We start from the raw sequence: 16439 nt of genomic DNA on the forward strand, positions 1-16439 counted from the left end.
AAGTAATGTAGTAAACAGTGTCCTTAATGATGTTCTTACAACAAATTCAATAAAGTGTTTCTAAAGCTGTGTTTTAATGTGTGCCTGCTAAGTTGCTTCCGTCATGTCTGACTCTTTGTGACCCTATGGACTGTAGCCTGCCAGGCTTCTCTGTCCATGGGATTCTCCAGACAAGAATACTGGAGAGGGTTGCCATGCCTTCCTCCAGGGAATTTTCCTGACCCAGGGATTAAACCTGGGACTTTGACTTTTGTGTCTCCCGCATTGGCAGGCAGGTTCTTTACAACTAGTACCACCTGGGAAGCTCTGTTTCTTAACAGAGTGCTTTAAATCTGGTGCATGACCCATAGTGCAACTCACCAAAAGCAGTTTTATGGGAAACCAGGATAATATGGTTTGAGATCGAAACTTTCTAAACTTTTAGCTACATCAAATAATACATCCAGAAAATCCAGAGGAGTAGAAGTCCTTCAGACACTTTCTCCATGAAGATCACTTCTTTGAACTAGATCTCTTACAATGGTTGAGAGCAGATCATCGGAGTTTTTATCATCTCTCAAAGCCTGAAGGGTGATTGTTCTATGTTGTTCATTTAGGATGGTAACACATACAAGAGTTATCCAAAGAGATTTTTTCAAGCTTTTATGAAAACTGAGGCACCTAACCAAAACATTCTTCAGAATGAATGACTAATTCTCTCTCCCTTTTTGGGGGGTGGGGGTTATATATCACTGCCTAGTGTGTGCAACGGAGAAGGCAAGGGCAACCCACTCTAGTACTCTTGCCTGGAGAATCCCACCGACTGAGGAGCCTGGTAGGCTGCATTCCACGGGGTCGCTGAGAGTCGGATACAACTGAGCGTCTTCGCTTTCACTTTTTACTTTCATGAATTGAAGAAGGAAATGGCAACCCATGCCAGTGTTCTTGCCTGGAGAATCCCAGGGGCGGGGGAGCCTCATGGGTTGCCGTCTATGGGGTTGCACAGAGTTGGACACGACTGAAGCAACTTAGCAGCAGCAGCAGCAGTATGTGCAGGCTAAGTTGCTTCAGTCATGTCTCACTCTTTGCAACCCTTTGTAGCCCACCAGGCTTCTCCAGGGAAGAAGGGATTTTCCAGGCCAGAATTCTGGGATGGGTTGCCATGCCCTCCTGCAGGGGATCTTTCCAACCCAGGGATCAAACGCAAGTCTTCTGTGTTTCCTGCATTGGCATGTGGATTCTTTACCACTAGCACTACCTGGGAAGCCTGTCAGTGCCTAGTAAACTACCCCCAAACATAGTGGCTTAAAATAACATTGGTGGACTTCGCTGGTGAGATACAGTAGAAAAGAATCCACCTGCCAGTGCAGGGGCCACAGGTTTGACCCCTGCCCTGGGAAGATTCCACATGTTCCAGAGCAGCTAAGCTTGTGTGCCAGAACCACTGAGCCTGTGTGCTGTAACTACCGAAGCCCACGTACCTCAAGCCTGTGCTCCACAGCAAGAGAAGCCACTGCCATGAGAAGCCTGCAGATCGCAGCTAGAGTAGCCCCTGCGCTCTGCAAGTAGAGAAAGCCCACGCACAGCAATGAAGAGCCAGTGCATCCAAAAACTAATTAACTAATTAAAAGTAAAACTGGCTATTATTAGTATCTCTCCTAGTTTTAGGTGTTGGATGGGCTTAGCTAGGCAGTTATGCAGTTGCAGACAGTGACTGAGGCTAGAATCACTTGACGGTCTGCTCAATTACATGTCTGGTATCAGGTTGAGGAGACTCATCCAGCTTGGGGCTGGAACAGCTGGGCCCCCGTGCAACTGTGTAACTGTATCTCTATGTAGTTCTACATGTGATCTCTCCAGCAGCATGGCTCTAGGCTAGCTGGGCTTCTTACATGGTGGCTCAGAATGAAAGAAAGAGGGAGAGGAAGAAGGGCAGAAAGAGAGAGAAAGTCAGGTAGAAATCATGTTACCTTTTTTGACCTAGCCTTGGAAACCATGTACTGTCACTTCTATCACAGTCCATCCACTGAGGCAATGTACAAAGGTCTGCCCAGGTGAAGACGAAGGGATACAGACTCCAGGAGGTACTGATGGGGAAGTGGTAGAGTTTAGAGGACCATTTGGGAACAAAAATGTTATTGCAGCCACATCTGTAAATTACAGTCTCCCACACCCTCCTCATTTCAAAGGTTCACCAAAGGAGTAACTATAACCAAGACAGGATCATTCTTAAGAACCTATTTTGGTCTTTCAATAAATAAACAAATTCAAGTCCCTGAAGTTTTGTTTTGTTTTTTCATCATCATGTATGGTTGAGGTAACTTAGCAAGGAAAATTTTCAAAGAGGTTTTACTAATCACTCATCACAGAAATAGGAAAAAGGGCATAATCTACCATGAAAATTCCAACTTTGAGCAATTTTGAAGGCATTCCTAATTCATGCTTCCAGCAGGAAGGAATGTACCCAGGTCATCTACGGGTTTTCTGTCAAAGAACAGTTTAAGAAAGCATGGGAGGGAGGAGAACATAGTCCTGCTTTAGGCTCTTCAACGTAGTTATCTGGTTTGCCAGGAGACAGATCCGTCAGAAAACAGATACTGACTCTTGCTATGGTGTTATAATGCAGCTTTTATGTAAGGACCAACAACTGGGAGTCAATGCTGTGCTCAGGAAGCTTAACCTAGAATCATTCTAGTTCAGGGTTAAAGGCAGAGGAAAGATAGGTTAAAAAGCAAACAGGAGACACCAACTCTAATTCACTTGGGTATCCCTGGTGGTTCAAATGGTAAAAATTTGCATTTACTGTATTTAAGTTTTTAGTTGTGCCCATTTAGTTCGAAGAAGGTGATGCTACTAATAGTCTATTGCTTCTTCCCTAGTGGCTCAGATGGTACAGAATCCTCCTGCAATGCAAGAGACCCGGGTTCAATCCTTGGGTCGGGAAGATCCCCCTGGAAAAGGAAATGGCTCCCCATTCCAGTATTCTTGCCTGGAGAATCCCATGGACAGAGGAGCCTGGCAGGCTACAATCCATAGTGTTTCAAAGAGCCGGACATGATTGAAGCAACTTAGCACATACAAACAGTCTATTATATTATTATTGATTTTTTTTCTATTAGATAATAGTGGAGTATCTATACTTGAAACTCGAATAAAATATTGATCTAGAAATCCTCAGTCTGAAATAAGGAAGAAATAGACATCAGGTTTAAATGGAACGTTTAACAAACAGATGGGTCTATGTTTTAGAGAACGTCACTTGGGACAAGCTTTGAATAATTTTGATAGCAGAAGGTCTTCACCTGGTGCTTTATTTAAATTAAGCTTTCTAACCAAATGAAATACATGTGGAGCTCTTCAGTTCCCAGTTGTCAACTGCAAGTTGTGCTTATTTATGCCAACCATAAATAATTATGTCTTTAGATCTATCTTCATTATTGGTTCTGACAGTAAAAACTCAGGCCTCCCATAACATTTGCTAAATTGAATTTTAGGCAACAAGTTTAAACTTAAGGAGATCTTATCTGGTCCCTCGTGTTCCTTTTATACCCTGTTGCACCACTCCAAGTAATGATCAGAGGAATATTAACTAGAATTCTGAACTCCCAGGACTCCAAATCCCACCAGCCTCCCAGGTGGATGTCCTGAGAAAGTATTTCTCACACAGTTCTCTTTCAAAGACCCAGCGCGAAATGCACACAAGTAGTGCAGAGAGGGGTTTCCCATGTGGCGCTAGTGGTAAGCAACTTGTCCACCAGTGCAAGAGACATAAGAGACTTGGGTTTGATCCCTGGGCCAGGAAGATTCCCTGGAGAAGGGCATGGCAACCTACTCCAGTATTCTTGCCTGGAGAATCCCTTAGACAAAGGAGCCTGGCAGCCTACAGTCCATAGGGTCACATAGAATCAGACAGGACTGAAGCAACTTAGTACAGCAAGCACACAGCACAATGTAGAGAAAGCAGAACCCTCTGAAGTGGCTGTGGTAGATACTGTTCGTTTTACCCAACAGTTCTTGGAACTAGAAACCCCTGCTGCTGCTGCTGCTGCTGCTAAGTCGCTTCAGTCGTGTCCGACTCTGTGCAACCCCATAGACGGCAGCCCACCAGGCTCCCCCGTCCCTGGGATTCTCCAGGCAAGAACACTGGAATGGGTTGCCATTTCCTTCTCCAACGCACGAAAGTGAAAAGGGAAAGTGAAGCTGCTCAGTTGTGTCCAATTCTTAGCGACACCATGGACTGCAGCCCACCAGGCTCCTCCGTCCATGGGATTTTCCAGGAAAGAGTACTGGAATGGGGTGCCATTGCCTTCTACGGTAAGCATCCCAGTTCCTCCAAATCCTTGTCATTATTTAACACTATTGATCCTTTTAATTTTAGCCATTCTGATTGGTGTCTGTGGTATTTCATTGTGATTTTAATTTGCATTTCCCAAATGAGTAATGATGTGGAGTATCTTTTCATGTGTTTATTGGATGTTTGGGTATCTTATTTTGTGAAATGCTAATTCAAATTTTATGTCCACTTTTAGTTTAGTTATTTACTTTTTTCCCTATTGATTTGTAGAAGTTATTTACATATTCTGAACATGAATATTTTGACAGAAATATGTATTATGAATATCTTTTCCTAGTGTGACTATATATATATATATATATATAATGATATATATATATATATATCAGTGGCTGATGCCACATGATCTGTGGCTGATCCCATGTGATCTGTGGCATCCCAGCTTCCTGACCAGGGCCCTAGTAGTGAAAGTGCTGAGTCCTAACCACTGGACTGACAGGGAATTCCTGAAAGAATTTTAATGAAGTCCAAATTACAATGTTTTCTTTCGTAGTAGTGCTTTTTTGATTTAAAAAATCTTTGTTTACAACAATGCAGTGGTATTAGTCAATTTTCAACCAGAGAAGTCGAACCAGTAAATTTATATATTAAGAGATTTATTGCAAGAAATTGAGTAATGTGAAATGAGGATCTACCAGGCAAGTTTTAAATCCACTGGGCAGGGAGGAGCATAAAGATGGCAGAGGAATAGGACGGGAAGACCACTTTCTCCCTCACAAATTCCTCAAAAGAACATTTCAACGCTGAGCAAACTCCACAAAACAACCTCTGTAGGCTGGCAGAGGACAGCAGGCAACCAGAAAAGCAGACCATTGTCTTCAAAAACAGGTAGGAAAAAATATAAACGATGAAAAAGGAGACAAAGGAGGTGGGGAGGGAACTCCGTCCCGGGAAGGGAAGCCCGTCCTGGGAAGGGAATTTTAAGAAGAGAGGTTTCCAAACACCAGGAAACACTCTCCCTGCCGAGTCTGTGGCGAGTCTTGGAAACCTAGAGGGCAACACAACAGGAAGGAAAAATAAAGAAATAATTAAAACCAAGAGATTACAAGCCCAACAGTAACTCCCCCAGCGGATAAGCAGCACAGACGCCTGCATCCGCCATTGGGAAGTGGGGGCAGGGCAGGGACGCGCGGGAGGCGCGGGCTGCAGTGCTTTGTAAGAATCGGGCAGGAACGCCCCACGCGCAACCAGAACGATCTAACTTGCGCTAGCAAACCAGACTGTGTGATAGCTACAGCACGAAAAGCTCGAACATAAGACGCCGCCAGGACCGAGCACAGAACAAAGGACGGAACGGGAAAAGCTGGCTGCAGATCATCCCCCGCCGGGGACAGGCAGCCAGAGCCGTAAGGACTGGAAAGGGGCAATTGCAGACCCGGAGAGACTTTACTTACCTAACTGCAAGCGGGCTTCTTTGCTAAGACTTCTGGGGGTGCTGGACAGTCACAATCTGCCTCACGGGGGACGCCAGCGGTCCACCCAGAAAGTTGAGCAGCAGTGACAGAAAAGGTGACAAGCCGCGGCGATCACGCTCGCCAAACTCCTGAGCTACTTGGACCTGGGAAGGGCACAAAGCGCAGTCCCAGCCGAATCTGTGCCTCTGAGGGCTGCCTGAGCGCCAAACATGAGCGGCTTGGACCGGGAAGTGCACGCAGCCTAGGGCCGGCCCCAGACGGTTCCCGGCTGAGCATCGTAGAGCCGGAGCGGTTTGTGTGCCGCGAGAAGGGACAGGTCAAGCGGGGCTGAGACACTGTGAGCACACGACAGCGCTATTTGTTTGCGGCATCCCCCCTCCCCACAGCGCGACTGAACTAGTGAGCCTGAAAAACCAGCAAACGGAAGAAGTTAAACAGAGGGAACCACCTTGGAAGTGATCCCACACGGCCCAAAACATCAGAGAAGAGCCAGATATATTTTTACTATTTTAAAAATCATTCCTTTTTTTTTTTCTTTTTTTTTTCTAACCTTTTTTTTTTAATTGTTAAATCTTCTATTTCTCCTCTAATTTTTATTACTATAACCTATTATTACTATTTTTAAAAAAAAAGACCTTTTTTTTTTTTTTTAAGGCAAACACCATATATAGCCTTTGGATGGTTGTTGGTGGGGTTTTTTTTGTTTGTTTGTTTTGTTTTTTTTGTTTGCTTGTTTTTTTTAATAATTCTTGGTTTTTTTTCTTTCTTTCTTTCCTGCTTTTTCCTTCTGCTTCTTTTCTTTAATATTGTATTTTTGAAAATCCAACCTCTACTCTAGATTTTTAACCTTTGCTCTTAGGTTTTTGTTGTCAATTTTGTTCATTTAAAAACCCAAACTTCACTACCCAAGTTTACCTGAGAGCGAGATTACTGGCTTGACCACTCTCTTCTCCTATGGACTCTCCTTGTTCTCCACCAGGTGGCCTCTGTCTCTTTTCTCCCCCATCTCTTCTCTATCCAACTCTGTGAATCTCTGTGTGTTCCAGACAGTGGAGAACACCTAAGGAACTGGTTACTGGCAGGATTTGTCTCTCTCCTTCTCATTCCTCTCTCTTATCCTCCTGGTCACCTCTGTCTACTTCCTCCCTCTCCTCTTCCCTGTATAACTCCGTAAATACCTGAGCGGGCCAGACTATAGAGCGCACATAAGGAAGTGACTACTGCCTAGCTTGCTCTCTCCTCTTTTGATCTCACTGCATCTCATTCCAGTTACCTCTAACTACCCCCTCCATCTTCTCTTCTCCTTGTAACTCAGTGAACCTCTCTGAGTGTCCCTCAATGTGGAGAAACTTTTCATCTTTAACCTAGATGTTTTATCATCGGTGCTGTATAGATGGAGAAGTCTAGAGGCTACTGTAAAAACTGAAGACCAGAAGCAGGAGGCTTAAATACAAAGCCTGAAAACATTAGAGAACTCTTGAATTCAGGGAACATTAAGCAATAGGAGCTCATCAAATGCCTTCATACTTACACTGAAACCAAGCTCCACCCAAGGGCCAACAAGTTCCAAAACAAGACATATCACTCAAATTCTCCAGCAACACAGGAACACTCCCCTGAGCTTGAATATACAGGCAGCTCAAAATTATTCCAAAACCTTTGATGTCTCATAACCCATCACTGGTCACTCCACTGCACTCCAGAGAGAAGAAACCCAGCTCCACCCACCAGAACTCCAACACAAGCCTCCCTAACCAGGAAACCTTGACAAGCCACTGATAGAACCCCACCCACAGTGAGGAAGCTCCATAATAAAGAGAACTCCACAAATTAACAGAATATAAAAAGACCACCCCAAACGCAGCAATAGAACCAAGATGAAGAGACAGAGGAATACTCAGCAGGTAAAGGAACAGGAGAGTTGCCCACCAAACCAAACAAAAGAGGAAGAAGTAGGGAATCTACCTGAGAAGGAATTCCGAATATTGATAGTGAAAATGATCCAAAATCTTGAAATCAAAATGGAATCACAGATAAATAGCCTAGAGACAAGGATTGAGAAGATGCAAGAAAGGTTTAACAAGGACCTAGAAGAAATAAAAAAGAGTCAAAATATAATGAATAATGCAATAAATGAGATCAGAAACACTCTGGAGGCAACAAATAGTAGAATAACGGAGGCAGAAGATAGGATTAGTGAAATAGAAGATAGAATGGTAGAAATAAATGAATCAGAGAGGAAACAAGAAAAACGAATTAAAAGAAACGAGGACAATCTCAGAGACCTCCAGGACAATATGAAACGCTCCAACATTCGAATTATAGGAGTCCCAGAAGAAGAAGACAGAAAGAAAGATCATGAGAAAATCCTTGAGGAGATAATAGTTGAAAACTTCCCTAAAATGGGGAAGGAAATAATCACCCAAGTCCAAGAAACACAGAGAGTTCCAAATAGGATAAACCCAAGGCGAAACACCCCAAGACACATATTAATTAAATTAACAAAGGTCAAACACAAAGAACAAATATTAAAAGCAGCAAGGGAAAAACAACAAATAACACACAAGGGGATTCCCATAAGGATAACAGCTGATCTTTCAATAGAAACTCTTCAGGCCAGGAGGGAATGGCAAGACATACTTAAAGTGATGAAAGACAATAACCTACAGCCCAGATTACTGTACCCAGCAAGGATCTCATTCAAATACGAACGAGAAATCAAAAGCTTTACAGACAAGCAAAAGCTGAGAGAATTCAGCACCACCAGACCAGCTCTCCAACAAATTCTAAAGGATATTCTCTAGACAGGAAACCGAAAAGGGTGTATAAACCCGAACCCAAAACAATAAAGTAAATGGTAACGGGATCATACTTATCAATAATTACCTTAAACGTAAATGGGTTGAACGCCCCAACCAAAAGGCAAAGACTGGCCGAATGGATACAAAAACAAGACCCCTCTATATGCTGCTTACAAGAGACCCACCTCAAAACAAGGGACACATATAGACTGAAAGTGAAGGGCTGGAATAAGATATACCACGCAAATAGAGACCAAAAGAAAGCAGGAGTGGCAATACTCATATCTGATAAAATAGACTTTAAAACAAAGGCTGTGAAAAGAGACAAAGAAGGCCACTACATAATGATCAAAGGATCAATCCAAGAAGAAGATATAACAATTATAAATATATATGCACCCAATATAGGAGCACCGCAATATGTAAGACAAATGCTAACAAGTATGAAAGGGGAAATCAACAATAACACAATAATAGTGGGAGACTTTAATACCCCACTCACACCTATAGACAGATCAACTAAACAGAAAATTAACAAAGAAACGCAAACTTTAAATGATACATTAGATCAATTAGACCTAATTGATATCTATAGGACATTTCACCCCAAAACAATGAATTTCACCTTTTTTTCAAGTGCTCATGGAACCTTCTCCAGGATAGATCACATCCTGGGCCATAAATCTAAACTTGATAAATTCAAAAAAATCAAAATCATTCCAAGCATCTTTTCTGACCATAATGCATTAAGATTAGATCTCAATTACAGGAGAAAAACTACTAAAAATTCCAACATATGGAGGTTGAACAACACACTTCTGAATAACCAACAAATCACAGAAGAAATCAAAAAAGAAATCAAAATATGCATAGAAACTAATGAAAATGAAAACACAACAACCCAAAACCTGTGGGACACTATAAAAGCAGTGCTAAGAGGAAAGTTCATAGCAATACAGGCATACCTCAAGAAACAAGAAAAAAGTCAAATAAATAACCTAACTCTACAACTAAAGCAACTAGAAAAGGAAGAATTGGAGAACCCCAGAGTTAGTAGAAGGAAAGAAATCTTAAAAATTAGGGCAGAAATAAATGCTAAAGAAACAAAAGAGACCATAGCAAAAATCAACAAGGCCAAAAGCTGGTTCTTTGAAAGGATAAATAAAATTGACAAACCACTAGCCAGACTCATCAAGAAGCAAAGAGAGAAAAATCAAATCAATAAAATTAGAAATGAAAATGGAGAGATCACAACAGACAACACAGAAATACAAAAGATCATAAGAGACTACTATCAGCAGTTATATGCCAATAAAATGGACAATGTGGAAGAAATGGACAAATTCTTAGAAAAGTACAATTTTCCAAAACTGAACCAGGAAGAAATAGAAAATCTTAACAGACCCATCACCAGCACGGAAATTGAAACTGTAATCAGAAATCTTCCAGCAAACAAAAGCCCAGGTCCAGACAGCTTCACAGCTGAATTCTACCAAAAATTTCGAGAAGAGCTAACACCTATCCTACTCAAACTCTTCCAGAAAATTGCAGAGGAAGGTAAACTTCCAAACTCATTCTATGAGGCCACCATCACCCTAATACCAAAACCTGACAAAGATGTCACAAAAAAAGAAAACTACAGGCCAATATCACTGATGAACATAGATGCAAAAATCCTCAACAAAATTCTAGCAATCAGAATCCAACAACATATTAAAAAGATCATACACCATGACCAAGTGGGCTTTATCCCAGGGATGCAAGGATTCTTCAATATCCGCAAATCAATCAATGTAATTCACCACATTAACAAATTGAAAAATAAAAACCATATGATTATCTCAATAGACGCAGAGAAGGCCTTTGACAAAATTCAACATCCATTTATGATAAAAACTCTCCAGAAAGCAGGAATAGAAGGAACATACCTCAACATAATAAAAGCTATATATGACAAACCCACAGCAAACATTATCCTTAATGGTGAAAAATTGAAAGCATTTCCCCTAAAGTCAGGAACAAGACAAGGGTGTCCACTTTCACCGCTACTATTCAACATAGTTCTGGAAGTTTTGGCCACAGCAATCAGAGCAGAAAAAGAAATAAAAGGAATCCAAATTGGAAAAGAAGAAGTAAAACTCTCACTGTTTGCAGATGACATGATCCTCTACATGGAAAACCCTAAAGACTCCACCAGAAAATTACTAGAGCTCATCAATGAATATAGTAAAGTTGCAGGATATAAAATCAACACACAGAAATCCCTTGCATTCCTATACACTAATAATGAGAAAGTAGGAAAAGAAATTAAGGAAACAATTCCATTCACCATTGCAACAAAAAGAATAAAATACTTAGGAATATATCTACCCAAAGAAACTAAAGACCTATATATAGAAAACTATAAAACACTGATGAAAGAAATCAAAGAGGACACTAATAGATGGAGAAATATACCATGTTCATGGATTGGAAGAATCAATATAGTGAAAATGAGTATACTACCCAAAGCAATTTACAAATTCAACGCAATCCCTATCAAGCTACCAGCCATATTTTTCACAGAACTAGAACAAATAATTTCAAGATTTGTATGGAAATACAAAAAACCTCGAATAGCCAAAGCAATCTTGAGAAAGAAGAATGGAACTGGAGGAATCAACTTGCCTGACTTCAGGCTCTACTACAAAGCCACAGTCATCAAAACAGTATGGTACTGGCACAAAGACAGACATATAGATCAATGGAACAAAATAGAAAGCCCAGAGATAAATCCACACACATATGGACACCTTATCTTTGACAAAGGAGGCAAGAATATACAATGGAGTAAAGACAATCTCTTTAACAAGTGGTGCTGGGAAAACTGGTCAACCACTTGTAAAAGAATGAAACTAGATCACTTTCTAACACCGCACACAAAAATAAACTCAAAATGGATTAAAGATCTAAATGTAAGACCAGAAACTATAAAACTCCTAGAGGAGAATATAGGCAAAACACTCTCAGACATAAATCACAGCAGGATCCTCTATGATCCACCTCCCAGAATTCTGGAAATAAAAGCAAAAATAAACAAATGGGATCTAATTAAAATTAAAAGCTTCTGCACAACAAAGGAAAATATACGCAAGGTGAAAAGACAGCCTTCTGAATGGGAGAAAATAATAGCAAATGAAGCAACTGACAAACAACTAATCTCAAAAATATACAAGCAACTTATGCAGCTCAATTCCAGAAAAATAAACGACCCAATCAAAAAATGGGCCAAAGAACTAAATAGACATTTCTCCAAAGAAGACATACGGATGGCTAACAAACACATGAAAAGATGCTCAACATCACTCATTATCAGAGAAATGCAAATCAAAACCACAATGAGGTACCACTTCACACCAGTCAGAATGGCTGCGATCCAAAAATCTGCAAGCAATAAATGCTGGAGAGGGTGTGGAGAAAAGGGAACCCTCCTACACTGTTGGTGGGAATGCAAACTAGTACAGCCACTATGGAGAACAGTGTGGAGATTCCTTAAAAAATTGCAAATAGAACTACCTTATGACCCAGCAATCCCACTGCTGGGTATACACACCGAGGAAACCAGAATTGAAAGAGACACATGTACCCCAATGTTCATCGCAGCACTGTTTATAATAGCCAGGACATGGAAACAACCTAGATGTCCATCAGCAGATGAATGGATAAGAAAGCTTTGGTACATGTACACAATGGAGTATTACTCAGCCGTTAAAAAGAATTCATTTGAATCAGTTCTGATGAGATGGATGAAACTGGAGCCGATTATACAGAGTGAAGTAAGCCAGAAAGAAAAACACCAATACAGTATACTAACACATATATATGGAATTTAGAAAGATGGCAATGACGACCCTGTATGCAAGACAGGAAAAAAGACACAGCAGTGTATAACGGACTTTTGGACTCAGAGAGAGGGAGAGGGCGGGATGATTTGGGAGAATGGCATTCTATCATGTATACTATCATGTAAGAATTGAATCGCCAGTCTATGTCTGACGCAGGATACAGCATGCTTGGGGCTGGTGCATGGGGATCACCCACAGAGATGTTATGGGGAGGGAGGTGGGAGGGGGTTTCATGTTTGGGAACACATGTAAGAATTAAAGATTTTAAAATTTAATAAAAAAAAAATAAAAATAAAAAAAATAAAATAAAACTAAAAAAATAAAAATAAAAAAATAAATCCACTGGGCATGCTATCAGGAAGTGTAGGATGGAACTCTTGGCATGGATTAGAACAGATGTCTACAAGCAGGATTTCTTCTTCATCTGGGAAGCCTCAGCTCTGCTCTTAAGGCCTTCCACTGATTGAATCAGTTCCACCCAGATCATCTAGCTTATCTCCCTGCCAAATTGAGACTTAAATTGAAGAAAGTAGGGAAAACCATTAGACCATTCAGGTATGACCTAAATCAAATCCCTTATGATTATACAGTGGAAGTGACAAATAGATTCAGGGGACTAGATCTGATAGAGAGAGTGCCTGATGAACTACAGACAGAGGTTCCTGACATTGTACAGGAGACTGGGATCAAGACCATCCCCATGGAAAAGAAATGCAAACAAAATGGCTGTCTGGAGAGGCCTTACAAATAGCTGTGAAAAGAAGAGAAGTGAAAAGCAAAGGAGAAAAGGAAAGATATACCCATTTGAATGCAGAGTTCCAAGGAATAGCAGGGAGAGATAAGAAAGGCTGCCTCAGCGATCAATGCAAAGAAATAGAGGAAAACAACAGAATGGGAAAGACTAGAGATCTCTTCAAGAAAATTAGAGATACCAAGGGAACATTTCATGCAAAGATGGGCTCGATAAAGGACAGAAATGGTCTGGACCTCACAGAAGCAGAAGATATTAAGAAGAGGTGGCAAGAATACACAGAACTGTACAAAAAAGATCTTCATGACCAAGATAATCACAATGGTATGATCACTCACCTAAAGCCAGACATCCTGGAATGTGAAGTCAAGCGGGCCTTAGAAAGCATCACTATGAATAAAGCTAGTAGAGGTGATGGAATTCCAGTGGAGCTATTTCAAATTCTAAAAGATGATGCTGTGAAAGTGCTGCACTCAATATGTCAGCAAATTTGGAAAACTCAGCAGTGGCCACAGGACTGGAAAAGGTCAGTTTTCATTCCAATCCCAAAGAAAGACAATGCCAAAGAATGCTCAAACTACCGCACAATTGCACTCATCTCACATGCTAGTAAAGTAATGCTCAAAATTCTCCAAGCCAGGCTTCAGCAATACATGAACTGTGAAATTCCAGATGTTCAAGCTGGTTTTAGAAAAGGCAGAGGAACCAGAGATCAAATTGCCAACATCCGCTGGATCATGGAAAAAGCAAGAGAATTCCAGAAAAACATCTATTTCTGCTTTATTGACTATGCCAAAGCCTTTGATTGTGTGGATCACAATAAACTGTGGAAAATTCTGAAAAAGATGGGAATACCAGACCACCTAACCTGCCTCTTGAGAAACCTGTGTGCAGGTCAGGAAGCAACAGTTAGAACTGAACATGGAACAACAGACTGGTTCCAAATAGGAAAAGGAGTACATCAAGGCTGTCTATTGTCACCCTGCTTATTTAACTTATATGCAGAGTACATCATGAGAAACGCTGGGCTGGAAGAAGCACAAGCTGGAATCAAGATTGCCGGAAGAAATATCAATAAACTCAGATTGCAGATGACACCACCCTTATGGCAGAAAGCGAAGAGGAACTAAAGAGCCTCTTGATGAAAGTGAAAGAGGAGAGTGAAAAAGTTGGCTTAAAGCTCAACATTCAGAAAACGAAGATCATGGCATCCAGTCCCATCAATTCATGGGAAATAGATGGGGAAACAGTGGAAACAGTGTCAGACTTTATTTTTTGGGGCTCCAAAATCACTGCAGATGGTGACTGCAGCCATGAAATTAAAAGACGCTTACTCCTTGGAAGAAAAGTTATGACCAACCTAGATAGTATATTCAAAAGCAGAGACATTACCTTGCGGACAAAGGTCCATCTAGTCAAGGCTATGATTTTTCCAGTGGTCATGTATGGATGTGAGAGTTGGACTGTGAAGAAAGCTGAGCACCAAAGAATTGATGCTTGTGAACTATGGTATTGGAGAAGATTCTTGAGAGTCCCTTGGACTGCAAGGAGATCCAACCAGTCCATTGTGAAGATCAGTCCTGGGATTTCTTTGGAAGGAATGATGCTAAAGCTGAAACTCCAGTACTTTGGCCACTTCATGCGAAGAGCTGACTCATTGGAAAAGACTCTGATGCTGGGAGGGGTTGGGGGCAGGAGGAAAAGGGGACGACCGAGGATGAGATGGCTAGATGGCATCCTGGACTCGATGGACGTGAGTCTGAGTGAACTCCGGGAGTTGGTGATGGACAGGGAGGCCTGACGTGCTGCGATTCATGGGGTCACAAAGAGTCAGACATGACTGAGCGACTGAACTGAACTGAACTGATGAACTGTAATCATATCTACAAAATGACTTTACTATAACATCTAGGTTAATACTGATTGAATGACCAGGGACCATAGTCTAGTCAAGATGATACTTAAAAAGATCATTATATGCAAAACAGCATGGAGATTTCATGAAAACTAAAAAAGAGAACTATCACATGATCCAACAATTCCATTTCTGGGTATATATCTGGAAAAAACAAAATCAATAATATGAAAAGATACATGCACCCCAATATTTTTCAGCATTATTTACAACTGCAAAAATATGGAAGCATATTTCCATCAATAGAAGAATGGATAAAGATGTGGTATAGATACACAATGGAATGCAACTCAGCCATAAAAAGGAATGAAATTTTGCTATTTGTAACAACATGGATAGACTTGGAGGGTATTATGCTAAGCAAAATAAGTCAGACAGAGAAAGACAAATACTGTATGATATCACTTATATGTGGAATCTAAAATATAAAAGAAACTAGTAATTATAACAAAAAAGAATCAGATTCAGATATAGAGAACCAACTACTGGATAACAGTGGGGAGAGGGAAGAAGGGAGGGGTAAGATAGTGGTAGGGGATTAAGAGGTACAAATTAGTATGTATAAAATAAATAAGCTACAAGAATATATTATAAGCATGGGTTTCCCTGGTGGCTCAGATGGTTAAAAGTCCTCCTGCAATGGAGGAGACTTGGGTTCGATCTCTGGGTTGGGAAGATCCCCTGCAGAAGGGAATGGCTACCCACTCCAGTATTCTTGCCTGGAGAATTCCATGGACAGAGGAGACTGGTGGGCTACAGTCCATGGGGTTGCAAAGAATCAGACATGACTGAGTGACTAACACACACACAAGGAATATAGCCAATATTTTACAGTAGCTATAAATGGAGTAAAGGCTTTAATAATTGTGAATCTCTATGTTGTACACCTGAAAATTGCATAATATTGTACAACTATACCTCAGTTTTAAAGAGGATAATCATCAGTTCAGTTCAATTCATTGGCTCAGTTGTGTCCAACTTTTTGAGACCCCCTGGTCTCAAAGATGCATCTTGGAATAATTTTTGTGCCAAGTGTGCATGGTCAAGGCTAAATGGGATGTGGTTATGGGGAAGCAATATGCTTAAGGAAAGATAAGCTCTGGCCCCTGCCTCAGAGGACGTCACAGATTGATCCAAGCCAATCATGGTAAATCTATAACCTTTTCAATCATGCAGCCAATATCTGTTGAGTGCTTATTATGTGCCAAACATTCTCAATGGTAAGAATGCTGCTGCTGCTGCTAAGTCGCTTCAGTCGTGACCAACTCTGTGCAACCCCGTAGACGGCAGCCCACCAGGCTCCCCTGTCCCTGCGATTCTCCAGGCAAGAACACTGGAGT

This window comes from Capricornis sumatraensis, chromosome 4 (genome assembly GCF_032405125.1).
Source record: "Capricornis sumatraensis isolate serow.1 chromosome 4, serow.2, whole genome shotgun sequence".
NCBI lineage: Eukaryota > Metazoa > Chordata > Mammalia > Artiodactyla > Bovidae > Capricornis > Capricornis sumatraensis.